At 33.8% G+C, this 18,275-nt stretch overlaps 1 protein-coding gene across 1 annotated transcript in view; it reads right to left on the bottom strand.

Annotated features, from left to right (window-relative positions):
* CNBD1 (cyclic nucleotide binding domain containing 1) overlaps positions 1-18,275 on the bottom strand; it is a 757,023-nt gene that overhangs the window by 145,049 nt on the left and 593,699 nt on the right. The window lies entirely within an intron of this gene.

The raw sequence follows: 18,275 nt of genomic DNA, 5'->3' as shown, positions 1-18,275 counted from the left end.
TTACATATATATTTTATTTATTTATTCAATCCAAACTGTAAGATGAGGGAAGGACAGGAACACAAAGTGAATACCTTTTTCCATATGGACTTATGTTTTATCAGGGGCTGGTCACATCTCCTTATCCAGGGGACAATACCTGGTAGGCCTAATAGGAGGAAAAATCTGTTAAAGGAATTTAGCTTTTGAAGACAGAGTTGATCTGCTGAGAATGGCAGAAAGGGCACATAGTATGTTTTTGGCCACTGAATTTATGAACTCTGGGAGTTTTTCTACCCAAGGATTTACTGCTATGTGAGAAAATAAAAATCATTATTATTAAACATTTTAGTAGGAATTTTTTTCTCACTTGCAGGTCAAAACATACTAGTAAAATACTTAATTGTATTTGCCTATTCAGATTATTATATTAAAATCCACAATCTCAAGGGAGAATATTTTTAGTCAGTTCAGTGATTATTAAAAGTAAAAAAAAAAACAATTGATTTAAAACTGGCATTCATTCCTGAAAATAAACTTTATAAACTGCTGAAATGTATGGCCTACATACTCTATATTGAGAGGGTAGATGTGAATTTAGATGGGGTTCTTACTCCAGAGTCATATCAAACCCAGGGTCATTATTTTCTGTGACAGTGAATTTTACCTTTTGTAATTGTTATTTGATTTTTTTTTAATTTGCAAAACTGTACCATCTGTGGAAAACATTTGATTCATGTAGGATTAATACAAATTTGGAGTTTCTTGATATTAAAAAGTCCCCAAAGCAGTATTCCAAAATTTTATTCTATGATCAAAAATGAATTCTTGTTATACTTTTAGAATCTAATAAATTGAATTCTTTTCATCCAATAAACATGTATTGATCACATCACTCTTCTAGTAGTTAGATATAGACATGTGAATAAAATATAATATATAAATAAAATTTAATCTTTGATTCTTAGGGGTCCTAACTTCTGAATATTAAACTTGGATATTCCATTATCTGTTCATTGTCTATTCTTCTTCAAGCTCTTTTGATTTTTCTTATTCTCATTAGATATACTCTTTGACTGCATGGAAATTCCAGTTCTCATTGTTCTTCATTTTCTTTCAGCTTAGGAGTTCCTTAGGTGGCCCTGCATTCTTTTTTATTCTACTTGTACCTTTTAGGTGAGCCCATAATTATTTCTTCCGTTCCAAATCCCCTTAATTCCTATATAATTGTGCTGAATGTGCTCTATAAATTCTGTAGCCTAAATAATCAAATTTTCTTTCCTCTGCTCCTATCCTGGAACTGTTACATTTAAGAGAAAACTAGTGACTTCTAAATAGAAAGTGAGTCCTGTCTCTCAAAAAGCCCTTCTTTCTTTCTTTCACTCTCTAATACTACTGTCTTCCTTTAACCTAAGTAATATTTTCAAGTTTCTCATATCCTCAAAGCAAAGCAGCAGCAGCAGCAGCAGCAGCAACAGCAACAACAACAACAACAACAACAACAACAACAAAATAGCCTTGAATAAAAACCTTTCCCCAAGAGCTGATGTTAAATGTACATATTTTCTAAGTCAAGCTTCCTGAAAGCATAATGCAATTTGTTTTTTTTTTTTACTTTCTCCAGATGCTTTCACTGAAATCATAGCAATTTATCTTCTTCCTGTTACGGGAATTAAATATATATATAAAACATATAGAAATATATATGTATACTATAGATGTAAATATTAAAGTATAATTAATTTATATTTAATATATGAAATATAAATGCTTATGTATATATGTACATACAACATGTAAATTTTATATATATATATATATATATGCTCCTCGTAGCAGTTTTTTCTAATGGTGAGAAGCAGAGTATAACTTTGGGTGATGACTGATCTTAATTTGAAAAATACATCATTGAACTTTTTTGTATATGTGAAGGTCAAGCCGATAATTCTAGTCTGACATGGTGAGGCATCAAGTAACCATAACAATAAAGGGGTATTTCTCCTGGGTGTGTCACTGTTAAGGTGATAACTGATTCCTAGCTTTACCTGGTATTTGGCAACCTGGTCTCAGGGAAGGGGGAAGGTGAGGGAGAGATTCTGAATTGAGAGGGAGCAGGGCTCAGTATCTTGTCACCACTGAAGGCAAAGATTGATAGATAGCTGGGAACCCTGTTGAACTAGACTTGCCCTATAGATTTTAAGAGAAGTGATGTCTGAGATATAATTGTCTTGTGTTATAATTCCCCTTTCCAACTTCTCTCCAAGCTTCAGTTATCAATCTGTTAAGGCTTGAATTGGGGTATCTAGCAGTGCCTGGCCCAACCCCCATCTGTTCTCTACACATAGAGGCAGCTGCGGCGTTTCAAGGCAAAGTAGAAAATCTCAGAGTAGGATTCTGAGCTTGGATGAAAAATAACTGGAAGATTTAAAGTACTTATTAGAGAAATTTAAAAATATTAAGCAAGGGAGTTGCAGATTTAGTCATTACTAACGTGGAGATTTGAACTTTCTACTTTAGAAAAAGTATTGAATCAAGAAGGTTATAAAACTGCTTTTTAAAACTAATTTAAAAATTAATCTTAGATACTATCTTATTTTTTTAGCCTTTAGTGCTGTTTATTGCTTTCTTAAAACTTTCTCTTTGAATTACAGTAGCTAATGTTGAGTTTTGATTACCAGCAAAAGCAAATCCTGACTGAAAAAGAAATTGATTTCTAGAATTAAACATTTCAAGTGAGAGGCTCAAGATTACGGAAATGATTAAGTCAGAATGAGTGGAAAGGAGTGAATACCCTCTATCCCTTGTAACATGGGTAGTAGTCTTATTCTTGGCCTTGGGATTCAGAAAATCTGGGCTTAACTCTGTTTTAACTGAAAATACAGTAACAAATCATCCCAGGTTGCCCAGGAAGGTCTCAGTTTTAGCACTGAAAGTCTCCTGTACTGAGAAACTCCTCAGTCCCGCACAAACCAAGATGGTTGGTCATGCTAGTCTTGGATAAGCCTAAGTTCCCTTCCTTGTAAGTTGGTATAGTAATAGTTCCTATGTCCCATAGATACAAGAGAAACTAAATTACTTGAAACAATATTATGTATACTTGATATATACAGCTGAGTGCTTTAAATATATGTACATATGTATATAAATATATACTTCAGTATCAAGTCTGGCAGTCTAAATGTTAGCTAAGTTATCGTTATAAATATTTATTCTTATTTTCTTGGGTGGAACATAGTATTTCATGTTGTGCACGTAAAACAGTTGGTAAACTGGGCATTTTTTATATATATCATGCACACTGAGATTGAAGCTATATGCCAAATGGCTCCTTTGTGTGACTTTTAATGGAGTTCTAAAAAATAATGATAAATGACATAAGCTAACCCATCTGAAAGAAGACAGAAAAGAGCAGCTTCAGTGGGCATAGACCTTTGCTGAGAGACCTGTCTATGGCTGGGAATCCGTGACTGTTGAAGGTCGAAAGAAATAATGTTTGCTGAGTTGTGAAAGGTAAGCCTGTTGAACTATGTCACATTAGAAAATGCAATGTGGCTGTCTTGGAAAAGTCAGAGGAATTGAGGATGTCTTCTGTTTTTCATAATCCAACTAAGCACCCCAACTTAGCACCCCTTCCCGGTTACAGTCATGGGCAGACTTCCATGAAAAATCAGCTCTATTTTATATTGAAGTATCTAATTTTCCAATACTCCAAGATAAAATAAACTACTTTTAAACTAGAGCATTAAAAATAAATAGGACTTCCATCCTCGTTGCTCAATGCCAGAAGAGGAACAGAATCCAAATTTATGTATCAATGTAATTTCTGATTTTAATTATCCAATAAAATTATCCAAATAAAATTAATTCAACAACTTAGTAAGCTTTTAATAGAGTTGCATTTCCAGATAATCGCCATGCTTGTTAAAGAAGAATTTTGTATTGTTCAGCTTCTAAGGCATTCTCACTACCCTGTATACCTGCCTTATTAGGAGAAGAATGAATACCATTTGGCACCTCAATAGATGATATATAACAGGGAGGCAATAAGTGCTTCACAAGAAGCAGCAACTGGCAATGACTGGAACCTGCTTCACTTCTAAGGAAGTGAAAAAACAAAGTGATGCCTCAAGATCTTTCATGAGGTGGAGTACAATTTTCACCATGGCTAGGTTTGTTTTTAAGGTTTATCATGTACGTATCTGGGGCCTGGTCTGTGAAGATTTGAACAGCTGGATATCCTTGGATATCTCTCTGGCATGCCAAATATTTCAAGCATTGCAGTTTCAGGGTAGCAAGACTTTACATGTTGGCTCAGATTCCTAAGGTACATGTTGAGAAAGAAAGAGAAAGAGAAAGAGCAAAAGAAAGAGAGATCAGCACATGAAAGTCTTATGATCACTTACGACCTACCCTCTGTAATAATGGAGTGTCATGTTTGCTGCATTCTATTAGTCAAAGCAGCTGCAAAGGACCACCTATGCTCAAATGGGAACATAGACTTGACCTTTTGATGGAAGAGTCTCAACTTCACATTATAAGACCATGTGGGCTGAAAGTTATATTGATATGGTTACCTTTGAAAAATACAATCTGCCACAGAAAGCTTTCATGGAATGATTTCAATACAAAGAGAAAAAGAGATGATATAGGGATATGGAGAACCCTATTGCATTTGTGTTTTGGATGCTGGTTGCTCGTGAAGCATAGTTGTATTACGGCCATTCTCTCATTGGGTCTTAAACTCACTTCTCTTCCTTTCTTCCTCATCTTTGTGGAATTACCTTTATCAGGACTCTAGTAGTAGACAGCACTAATTGACTTATCCTGATACTACTCTCAATTTCCAGGAAGAGCGTTCGTTACTATTCTTCCTATTCCAAATTTGTAGGAGGTGTCATGTTTTCATAGTCCATGTTTTGGACACATTTGGTTGGGCCCAGGTAAATCTGATTTAAATTTGACATAGCGATTTTTTTCTGGAATTTTTAACATGGGAACCACAACAACAAGATGAGGCAGTTCTTCTAAGGTAGTCTATTTGAATGGCTGATGAAGAAAAATTTTTCAGAAGTAAATTTTGAAATTAGCTTTGAATTCATTGTGTTTAGGCATTTGTGTAATAACTATGAGGAAATATTTATCAGGGAGGGGGCAAACAACAAAAAATATTTATCAGGGAGGAGGGGAAAACAAGAAAAAATGTAAAACAGACGAGTGGTATTTAATTCATTGGCAGGAGTTAGAGTGATGTCTAATTGAGCAATATCACTTTCAGTAACACAGCTTCTTTTTAATTAGTTTTCCAAGTGCAGATTCTAATCTTTTCAATGTGATGCTCCAGTAAATTCATAGATGGGCATCTTAAGAACAGTTAAAATTCAAAGTACATACAGATAAATAGACAAATAACTTTGTGTTTTGATGAAAATAACTTTTATTGTAACTTAGGTCTACTTTTCCTGAGAGAGCATTTCAGCTCGACCTAATGGGTGGCTCGAATTTGTTGAACACGATGCTGCTTCTCACTGTTTGGAAACATAGACTGCATATGCTGTTTCCCATGTAACACATCTTATGCAGTACATTTATCTATAGCTCTTCATTGGCAGGAACTTTTAGAAGCTCCTGAATGTCACTTAATTCCTGAGAACAATGACCTCTTGTAGCTGTCTGAGGAGAGGGCAAGGAAATAGAAGTTCAGGCTTTCACTCTGCCAAGCCAGGAATGTTGAAGCTAAAAGACCATATTAGGGTAAATACAGATATGGAAAAATGGCAAAATGTAAAGGAACATATAGCTGAAAAATAGAGGGGATATTTAAGAAACTGAACTAGAATTTAAGAGGCAGGTATTCAGAGTAGCACTTCTGAAGTTGAGCCTATTTGTAGGTTGCTTTAAGATGGACAGAGATCTTCTGATCTTTATTTGCTTCCTGTAATCTACTTAGACTTCAAAGAACAACTTTAAGTTCCTCAAATTTTGATTGCCCACTTCAATATGTTGCTGAAAATTGACTATCAATTTACTTCCTTTCTAGGTTAAAGATTTGATAATGTACTTCAAAGGTTTCCTATGAAGTTACTTTTCTCTTTTAAGTTCAAAAGAATACTACTATACTTCATCTGTGTAAATATTTCATAATTAGAAAACCCACTCACCACAAATAGTTAATAGGCACAAAACTACAGAATAGCTAAAAATCCAAAATAAGCATAAGTTAAGCTCTTCATTTGTTTCTACAATCATATATTTGAGGAAATAAAAGAATTTTACCCATTTCACCTCTATGTTTAGTTTGTTTTCTTTTCTCAATGAATGGACTGTATTCTGTCACTTGAGTGTGCAAAATTATTCTATTTGTGAAATTTTCAGGAAGAGTAAGATTCTTAAATAAATAAATTTAATGGATATAGGAAAAGTATCAAGAAAGAATTTTATGGGATTAAGAAACAGAGAGAACAAGTTTTGAATCATGAGAAACTGAAAAATAAGAATGTTAAAAGGATGTCAAAGAGGGAGAAGAATTACACAGGCTTTTCAAACTCTGGTGTTTGATGTTATAAAAATAGAAATACGAAGGTGAATGAAATGAAAATAACTCTTCCTGAAAATCTTCACAAATAGAATATTTTTGTATACTCAAGTGACAGAATAGAGTCCATTCATCGTGGTAAGAAAACAAACTAGATTTAGAGATGAAATAAGTGGGACAAGAAGAGAGGAGAGAAGTGTCAGTATTGAATGTAAAACTCCTTAAAAAACATAAGTTTATGTACAATGTGTTGAGTCTTCCAGTACAAGGCTGCATTTTTTTCAAGCAGAAAAGAAAAAAAGGAAAAAAGACAAGTGCATTTTTTTTGTTAGTTTGTTAATAGTAGCGTTTGACATAAGTGAAAGAAAATCCCTCCTCGCCCAACGTATTTTCATTTGGCTACCACAGTAGACAGTTCACTGTCCTCTTTTCCTCCTTCTTCAATGAATCTTCCTTTCCAGTCCACTCTGATGGCTCCTCCTCTGATTGCCTATTTCTATTTAGATTCCCCAGAGCTCCATCCACAGTCCTAGTCTTCTATCTCCATTCTTCTTAAGTGATCACAAGTTGCATGTATTTAAAAACCATTTGCAAACTAATGACCTTCAAATTTCTCTCCCCAGGTTATATCTATTTTCAACAGCAAAACTGATACCTCTTTTTGGATGATTATAGGCATCTTGAATTTAATATATCCCAATCAGAACTGTTGATTTCCCACCCACATCTCTTTATTTCCTCAGTTTTTCATACATCAGAAAAGTATATCCCCATTCACTCTTATTCATGCAAAACCCTAAAAGAAACAGTTTTACTGTGAAACCAATGAAATCTAAGTTTCAAGGTCTTATGTTTGCAAAACCTCATTCCAATAATAAGGGTCTAGTTTTATATTTGTAATGTTGTGTTATTTAGTTAAGAGGGCCATTGAAACTATTTAAGCTTTGAATCTCACCAAATCATGAGCAATCTTTGCTAGGGAGTCCTTCTTGTCTTCTTTAATTCCCTCAAACTTCACAATCTATCCACCCTCAAATTCTATCAGCCCCATCATCAAAATGCATCCTTAATCTAATGAATTCTCACCAGCTCCACCCAAAAACCCTAGTTAGGTCAATATCATCTCATCTTAGTCATTGAAGCTGCTTCCTTTCTGATTGCCTTGCTTTAATTATTTCTATAGTTTTTCTCCAAAAATACTTTTAAAATATGAATTGATTACATGCAATAATTCTGAACAAAATGCTAATACATCAAATCCAATAATGTATAAAAAGAATTATACACCATGACCAAGTGGTATTTATTACAGGCATACAATGAAGATTCAGGATTCAGAAATCAATTGATGCAACCCATCTCATCGATGGAAAAAAGAAGAAAAATCATATGATCATATCAATAGATGCAGAAAAAGTGTCTGACAAAATGCAATGTCAATTTATCATAAAAATACTCAGGAAACTAGGAATAGAGAGAAACTTCCTCAACTTGATAAAGAATACATACGAAAAACTTACAGCTAACATAATAGAGAGAAGCTAGAACCTTTTGCACTAAGATTGTGAACAAGGTAAGAGTGCCCCCTCTCACCTCTTTTTTCCACATTTTACTGAGCAAGAAAAAAGTATACTTATTTGAAGGAAGAAATAAAACTGCCTTTCTTCACAGTGATGTGATTGTCTATGAAAAAAATCTGAAAGAATCAACAAGAACATCCTAAAACTAATAAGCTATTATAACAAGGTTGCAGGATACAAGGTTAATAATACACAATCAATTTTGTATATGCCAGAAATGAACATGAGGAATTTGAAAGTAAAAACACAATACCATCTATATTAGCATCTCCCCCAAAAGAAATTCCTAAGTATAAATCTAACTCTCTCTCTCTCTATATATACACACACACACACACACACACACACACACATATATATATAATCTATTTGAGGAAAACTACACAACTCTGATTAAAAAAATCAAAGTTGAACTAAACAAACGAAGAGATATTCTATGTTCATGGATAGAAAGACTAAATGGTATCAATCTGTTCATTCTTTGCAAGTTGAATTATGGATTCAATGCAATCACAATGAACATTCTAGCAAGTTGTTTTATGGATATTGACAAACTGATTCTGAAGTTTATATAGAGTCAAAAGGTACAACAGCCAACACAAAGTTGGAGAAGAAAAAAGTTGGAGGACTGAATCTACTGACTTCAGGACTTACTATAAAGCTACGGTAATCAAGACAGTGTGGTGCTGGCAAAAGAATAGACGATATGGCAGGGTGTGGTGGCTCACGTCTTTAATCCCAGCATTTTGGGAGGCCGAGGCAGGCGGTTCACCTGAGGTCAGGAGTTTGAGACCAGCCTGGTCAACATGGCAAAATCCCGTCTCTACTAAAAATACAAAAATTAGCTGGGTGTGGTGGTGTGCACCTGTAATCTCAGCTACTTGGGACACTGAGGCAGGAGAATTGTTTGAACCTGGGAGGTGGAGGTTGCAGTGAGCCAAGATCGTGCCATTGCACTCCAGCCTGGGCAACAAGAGTGAAACTGCATCTCAAAAAGAAAAAAAAAAAAAGATGATATATCAGTGGGACAGAAGAAAGAGCCCAGAAAGAGACCCACATACATACAGTCAACTGATCTTTGACAAAAGAGCAAAGAAAATACAATGGAGAAAAGGTCATCTTTTCAACAAATTGTGCTGGGACAGCTGGACACCCACATACCAAAAAAATTTGACATATCTTTCAAATTTATTAACAAATATTAATCAAAATGCACTACAAACAAAAATATAAAATAAAAACTATAATACTCAGAATATAACACAGGAAGAAATCTAGATGACCTTGAGTTTGGTGATGACTTTCTAATTATAACTTAAAAGGCATGATCCATGAAAGAAAGAATAAGTCGTACTTCTTTAAAATGAAAAAGTTCTGCTCTATGAAAGACATTGTCAAGGAAATGAAAACATAACAGACTGGAGAAAATTTGAAAAAGATATATCTGATAAAGGACTAGAATGCAATATCTACAAATACGCCTTAACGCTCAAAGCTCAACAGTAAGAAAATAAGCAACCCAATTTTAAAAATGGGCTAAAGCCCTTCACTAATGCCTTGCCACAAAAGATATACAGACAGAAAGGAAGCATATAAAAACTGCTCCACATTATAGTTCATCAGATACATGCAAACTAAAACAACACTGATATATTACTACATAACGCTTATAATGCTGAAAATTCAGAATACTGAAAAGACCAAATGCTGGCAAGGATGTGGAGCAACAGAAACCCTCATTTATTGCTGGTAGAAATATTAAATGGTATAATCACTTCTTTGGAAGATTGTTTGGCAGTTTCTTATACGACTAAACATTCTTGCCATATGATCCAGTAGTTGTGATTTGGTATTTACCCAAAAGACTTGTAAACTTATATCTATATAAAAACTTGCACACAGATATTTATAACAGCTTTATTTCTAATTACTAAATCTTGGAAGCCATCAAAATGTCCTTCTCAAGGTAAATGGATACGTAAACTGTTATATCAAAACAATGGAATACTAAAAAAAAAAAAAAAAAAAAAAGAAGAATTTATCAAGTCGGGAAAAGGAATAAAGGAAACCTAAATGCCTTTTACTAAATGAAGGAAGGCTAAATATGGTATGATTTTAACTATGTGACATTCTGGCAAAGGCAAAGCTATAGAGACAGTAAAAGATAGTGATTGCCAGGGGTTATGGGAAAAGTGGGTATGAAAAGGCAAATCACAGTAGGTTTTCAGGGTAGAGGAAATAGTCTATATGACATTATAATGGTGGATTCATACCATTATGCATTTGTCCAGACCCACAGAAGCTACACCACCAGAATAAACCTTAATGTTAAACTACAGACTTTGAGTGAAAATGATTTGTCAATGTAGTTGTTCAATTGTATCGAATGCACCACTCTGATGGAGGATATTGATAAAGTGGGAGGCTATTCACGTGTAGGAGCAAGGGATAGATGGAAACATCTCTGCACCTTCCTGTCAATTTTGCTGTGAACCTCAAACTTCTCTAAAAAAGCAAAGTATTTAAAAAGTAAGTAAAAATATTGAGCTTTTAGAAATTATATAAAACAATGTATCAATAAATATACATACATATAAATCATGTTGATGAAAACCTCTTGTTCAAAGCCCTCTAGTGATTTCCTACCATACTAACAGTAAATCCAAAATTCATGTACTCCAAGCCTACAGTCCATCATTTTTACCATCGTATATATTTCCTTTCAGAGGTGCTATAATACAAATTCCAGAGAGGAAATTTGGTTTTTTGTCTTCTACTTCTACATCCTAGATAACTATCTGGCATCTTGATAGGCATTAAGCAAATATTTGTTGAATAAAGAATGTTTAAAAAAAGAATTCCGCTTTATAGCTGTTCTATTGGAATCTTATTTTGTCAGCATTTCTAGAGCTGACTACCTGTATCCCAGTTAACCTACTGATTAAATATTTTCCATAATTATTTTTCTGTAAATTATTTTCCTTGCTTCTATGCAACTCTTTGACACTGCCCTAATTCATCTGGGCTGCATGTAGTTTTTGTATTTATACATATGGTGTGTTCCTGGAAACAAGAATGGGAATTGAATGTATAAAAGTACTGTTGTTGTTTTTTTTTTTAAGTCATAAATGCTCTAGAGAAAAATGGGGTTTCATTTTCAGGTAATAGAAGTATATTATAAAATGCTTATACTATTAACAATGGATACTTTCACATGTTCTTTATACAATATTTTTAAAAAGAAACAAAAAACAAAAGGCTTATATAAAAACAAATAGAATTAACCACCTCTATATTAGATATCATTGCCTTGTAACAAATTACCCCCCACAATTAGTGGCTCAAAACAACAAACCATATACTGTTTCAACTCTTCCTAGGGTAAGAAATTGGGAGTGGCTTGGGTGGTTCTAGTTCAAGGTCTCTCATGAGGTTGCTGTCAAGTTGTCTACCAGGGCTGCCGCTGTCTCAAGGCTCAATGGGGGCTGAAAGGTGCACTTGGCAGATCACTCACTTGGTTGTTGGTAGGGTTTTAGTTCCTTGGTGGCTGTTGCCCAGAGGCCCCAGGACTCTCCATAGGGCTGCTTACAACATAACGTCTAGCTTTCCAGAGTGAATAATACAAGAGAGAAAGAAAAAATAAGAGCAAGGATTTACCATGGCAAACCTCTTGTATACACTCCTCTAAGGACTGAAGCTCTCAAATGCTAAGATTTTGAAACAAAGGTTTATACTTAGGAGAAGACTATATGTGAAGCCCTGTTATTGTAATCAGTGTTACCATGAGTACAAACTAAAACTGAATTGTTGAAAAAAATAACAAAATTATTTATATTATTATTGACCTTTTATGAAAGGAAAACATTAATTAAGGCCAGGTCAAAGAAAAAAATGCCTCCCTGATCTCTGAATAAGAGACCCCAAAATTATAGGTAATATAGTGGAAAAACTAAGTTCAGAAGAAAATGGGAGGGAATGTATGAAAGAAAGTGAAATTCAATTAGATTTTGTTAAAAATCACCAGAATCCACAATGATTGAACTCAATATTACTGTGTGACATTATTCTACAATAACTGATTGGTAAAATTTTCCATTTTGTTTATTCTATTTTTGAAACTAAAAACTTACAGACAAAGACAATTAAGAAATAATTTTTTTTTAAAATGATATCCTAACAAGCACATGTACCCTAAAACTTAAAGTATAATAATAATAATAATAATAATAATAATAATAAAAGAAATATGAAGAGAAAAAACAATGAATTCCTAAAAAGAAAGATGAAAAGAGGACAGGAAATAAAGAAGGAATAATGGCTTAATAGAAACGAAGAGCAATCTCACTCATAAGTCGGAGTTGAAAATGAGAACACGTGGACACAGGGAGGGGAACATCACACAGTGGGGCCTGTTGAGGAGTGGGAGGCTAGCGGAGGGATAGCATTAGGAGAAATACCTAATGTAGATGATGGATTGATGGGTGCAGCAAACCACCATGGCACATGTATACCTATGTAACAAACCTGCATATTCTGCACATGTATCCCAGAACTTAAAGTATAATAATACAAAATAAGAAATGAAGAGCAATTGAGGTTGTACATAAGTAAAGCATTTTTCCCTCATTTTTAAGACAAAAATCATTCAAATGGGGCACTCTGGTAGGTTCTGGAGTTTTTCTGCTTGAAGATATTCATAAAGAGACTAAGAAAATATTTTTACAAAGTATTTCAGATGTTTACCTGCCTAAAGGCAGGCAGCTTGAACAGAACATTTCTCAAGGCCCTTATATATCTATTATCTTATAATTCTATAATTTCATGGTAATTCAAACCAGTTTATACTGTCAATATTCTCTATTTATGTGAACAGGCATCAACTCCTGTATCTTATTTCATTTATAATACAAGAGCTTGAAAAGCATCTTCAGACAGCAATTTGTACATGATCTGATATATTTTTATGGTTTTGTAAGCATGAAAGATTTAAAAGAACTGTACCAAGGACTGCATTATTTATAAAGCGAAGGTATGAAACAGCATGCTGTAAAAGAAATTAAAACAGAAAAGCAGTAGAATGCTAGTGAAAGTCTCCATTTTTACTGTATTTTCAGATAAAACACAAATCTAAACTTGGAGATGGTACTGAAGGATCATACAAACTTCCAGCAACCACAAAATTCCTTTGTTACCATAATGAATAAGATCACATGATATAGCCAAAAACTTTGCTTTATTTTCACGTAGGGACATACTGAGGCCTTGGCAAAGTAAACATCAATTAGTTTGTTTATTATGGCCTAGCCTTTTCCTTATGCTTCCTGTTAATAACAAACTGAGAAACAAATTGAGCAGCAAAAAAGTTGACATTTACTAAAATACTAACCTATGTGTGTCTCCATTTCCTTATCTGTAAAGTAGGGAATAATAATGGAACTTACTGTATGAGGTTGTTGAGAGAATTAAATGAGTCGATTCATTTGAAGGCTCATAAGTGCTCATTTATGTTAATTATTACTATAGCAAAGACTTTCTTAACTGATCACTGTTAATATATTCATCAAATTAACCAATGCTCTCCACATCCTATGTAAAACATAGTGATTAATACTATGACTAGATTAAACCAATTTAATAAACCAAAGCAAACTAAAGTGTATGTAGATAGAAGGCTCCCATTACACTCATTGGCAAAATCAAGTAGACTTCTTTTTATATTTGATTTTGAAAAAAGCTCGGACGTTGTACACAGCACTTTTGATTGTAGTTCATGCCAGAAAGATGACACAGAATATCAATTTCCCAATCATGGGACTCATCTGATACATTAACATCTGACAAATTAATATGCATTATATGTTTTACGATTATAATGTTTCGGATATATGTATATATAATTTTCCATAATTTTTTAATTTACCTAACTTTTCACATTAGCTAACTGATTGTATGCTGATGTAGTTTATCTAGTATAGAGGAAGATATTAATAACAAAGAAAGCAGAGAACAACCAAGGAAAGAAAATATTTGGCTAAGTTAGCATGATTAGGTTGCAGAACAAAAGTGCAAACTTTGTAAAGCTTGTAATACACTCGCAAATGTATAATTTGAATACTTAATACATAAATTAATATTATCAGTAAAGATAATGTTACTTACTTGGAAATTTTGCTGAATACCTTTGAAATCTTTACAAAAAGGAATGATGAATTCTAAAATATTGCCACTGTGTCAATTGTTGGTTAAACCAGATAATACATTTAGACGTTTTAGATGAAAAAAATCTTTAAAAATAAAGATGCTCCCTGCTTTTAGATCACATTGAAAATTTCTTTAAGTTCTTATTCTACTTGAGTTTTTAAAAAAGCCTTGGAAGTTGTGCACAGTACTTCTGATTGTAGTTCATGCTAGAAAGAAGACGCAGAATGTCAATTTCCCAGTTGTGGGACTCATCTGATACATTAATATCTGGCAAATTAGTATGCATAATATGTTTTAAGATTATAATGTTTAAGATATATGTACATATAATTTTCCATAATTTTTAATTTAGCTAACTTTTTGCATTAGCTAACTAATTACTGATTTCAATTCTGTTTGAAAGAGGGCTTACAAAGTTTTCTTTCTTAAATTGGAGTACAAAGCATATGAATATCATTTATATCATTATTTTCTCCTGTATTCATGTATTTGAATATTTCATAATATGTATGTGTGAACGGGAGACAGGGGAATGGAGACAGTGCTAAAGAGGATTCTACGAACAGTGAAGTTAGCTGAGGGTTCATGATTGGCAAAGAGGGATTTGGGGGTTTTTATGGCTGTAGATCAGAAGGCTCAGCGTGCTGAAAGGTTGTATGCTGATGTTGATTATCTAGTATGGAGGAAGACCTTAACAGCAAAGAAGAGAGAATAACTAAGGAAAGAAAATATTTGGCTACGTTAGTGTGATTGGGTTGCAGAACAAAAGTGGACTGTGCATTTTACTTTGATAGAAGAAGGTTACTCTTTGCTTTAAGAAGAAATGCAAAAACAAAATTCCCAGAAACCTATCTATCTGCCTGTCTACACACACACACACACACACGTGTTATTTATAAATAACACAATTTTTGGTTTCTATCTCCGGCTCGATCTCTGGCTCTATCTTCTTTGAAAACAACTAAATCTGCAACTAGATTAAATCTGAATTCCTACAAGATTCCAAATAGATCTGGTTTTCATAGTTCTCCACATTTTTGATTGCCCTTTGTCAGAATTACATATGGATGAAAAGAGGTAGAGATAAGTTTGACACTTATATTATCAGAAGATCTAAGGATATTTGAACTAATCAGACTTTCTCATCATAAGTGGTTAAATGGTCAATATATGTAAAAGCAACTCAGTGGAAACAATAGAATCCTCTTGCTTCCTCTCTACCTATGATTGGCCTAAGCCCTTTCAATTTTTTCTTCTAAATATCTCCAAATCTGCATTTACTTATCTAACTGCACTAGCATGGCTTAGTTCAAGTTCTCATTGTATCTCACTTGAGTGATTGGTATGGTTTTCCTACTGTGTTCTTGCTTCTAGTGTCTCCACTTGTGTGATCTTCTGAAAACATAAATATGATGGCATCATTTGCCTACATAAAACCATTCTGTGACTCTGTGACATGTAGGCCTGACAGGACAAAACCCAAGACCCCAATATGGCATATATGGCTAACCATGATGTAGGTCTCACTCAGGACAAGCTATATAATTTTCCCAGAGCAATGAAAATTATACATGAAAATGTGGGGGGCATTACTAATAAATTCAGAATTTCAAGGTGGTGACAGAAAAACATTCAACCAAGCATGAGATTTTCCAAGCACGAAGCCCTGTGCTATTGCACAGGTATCATAACCATCAAGCTGGTCTTGATCTCACCACTTACCACATAATCTTTTAAAATTTCCTGACAAGTAGCCTCTGGTGTAGGAATTGCTAACAATTATGTGGCACTTTCATAAGTGTTTATACTGCTTATGAAAGTTCTATGTGTCATAACTTTGTATGATTTTAGATCAAATTATGTTTGTTTGGGTTACAAATGTTGAAAGAATTTGAAACCATTTTGTATTTGAAGATATTTGGAATGGTCAAATGGTGTTATTAAAATGTTTTATTATATAGATAACATGTAGTGTGAAACTCAGTTTGAAACTCACCCTAATTAAATTGAGAAATTAGAAAAATTTCCTCCCTCTTGCAAGGGATGATGAACCAAATTAGATTTTTATGTTTCTATTGATATTTTTATCTCTACCATCTCTATCATTATTTATGCTTATATTAGAAGTTTTCCAGAGAGTGTATGGATAAGCTATTACTGTGAAGCATTAAATCAAGTCTAACCAGAAATAATAATTTTGAATATCAAATGGTTAAACAATAAGAGACATTGTAGGCCCTTTAACAGAAGGATACATTATAGGAATTGGAAGGACTCGCGACATCAAAGAAAATGTATCAAAATGGTGATGATAATGATTGAAGAGTTATAGTAGCATTAATTTTAAAATAGGCTAAATTAGAATCATGAGTAATTTTGAATTCATGAAATAATAAATACTTTTTTGGGGTAGTATATTACGTAGACATTCTCCTTGCTCACATATAGTATGAACTGCATGGCAAATACGTTTTGCTTTGTGAACAAGTCTAAACATAAGAAAAACTGTTTTGTTTCATAGTTTTGAAAAGCAAAAGCAAACTAAAAATAGTTTGAAACAAAAATGTTTCAATTTTATACTTTCTCTAATACGCCAAAGAACGTTATTTTATTTTAATATCGCTAGTTAGGATTTATGCATCAGAAATCATTTTACTTAAAAATCTTTGGTCCTTCTGGCCAGAGCAATCAGGCAGGAGAAGGAAATAAAGGGTATTCAATTAGGAAAAGAGGAAGTCAAATTGTCCCTGTTTGCAGATGACATGATTGTATATCTAGAAAACCCCATTGTCTCAGCCCCAAATCTCCTTAAGCTGATTAGCAACTTCAGCAGTCTCAGGATACAAAATCAATGTACAAAAATCACAAGCATTCTTGTACACCAATAACAGACAAACAGAGAGCCAAATCATGAGTGAAATCCCATTCACAATTGCTTCAAAGAGAACAAAATACCTAGGAATCCAACTTACAAGGGATGTGAAGGACCTCTTCAAGGAGAACTACAAACCACTGCTCAATGAAATAAAAGAGGATACAAACAAATGGAAGAACATTCCATGCTCATGGGTTGGAAGAATCAATATCATGAAAATAGCCATACTGCCCAAGGTAATTTATAGATTCAATGGCATCCCCATCAAGCTACCAATGACTTTCTTCACAGAATTGGAAAAAACTACTTTAAAGTTCATATGGAACCAAAAAAGAGCCCGCATCGCCAAGTCAATCCTAAGCCAAAAGAACAAAGCTGGAGGCATCACGCTACCTGACTTCAAACTATACTACAAGGCTACAGTAACCAAAACAGCATGGTACTGGTACCACAACAGAGACATAGATCAATGGAACAGAACACAGCCCTCAGAAATGATGCCGCATATCTACAACTATCTGATCTTTGACAAACCTGACAAAAACAAGAAATGGGGAAATGATTCCCTATTTAACAAATGGTCCTGGGAAAACTGGCTAGCCATATGTAGAAAGCTGAAACTGGATCCCTTCCTTACACCTTATACAAAAATTAATTCAAGATGGATTAAAGACTTATATGTTAGACCTAAAACCATTAAAATCCTACAAGAAAACCTAGGCAATACCATTCAGGACATAGGCGTGGGCAAAGACTTCATGTCTAAAACACCAAAAGCAATGGCAACAAAAGCCAAAATTGACAAATGGGATCTAATTAAACTAAAGAGCTTCTGCACAGCAAAAGAAACTACCATCAGAGTGAACAGGCAACCTGCAGAATGGGAGAACATTTTTGCAACCTACTTATCTGACAAAGGGCTAATATCCAGAATCTACAATAAACTCAAACAAATTTACAAGAAAAAAACAAACAACCCCATCAAAAACTGGGCAAAGGATATGAACAGACACTTCTCAAAAGAAGACATTTATGCAGCCAAAAAACACACGAAGAAATGCTCATAATCACTGGCCATCAGATAAATGCAAATCAAAACCACAATGAG

The sequence above is a fragment of the Hylobates moloch genome, unplaced genomic scaffold (assembly GCF_009828535.3).
Source record: "Hylobates moloch isolate HMO894 unplaced genomic scaffold, HMol_V3 SCAFFOLD_9, whole genome shotgun sequence".
Classification (NCBI taxonomy): Eukaryota; Metazoa; Chordata; class Mammalia; order Primates; family Hylobatidae; genus Hylobates; species Hylobates moloch.
Note: the sequence above shows the minus strand (reverse complement) of the source record. Positions and strands in the feature narration are given on the sequence as shown.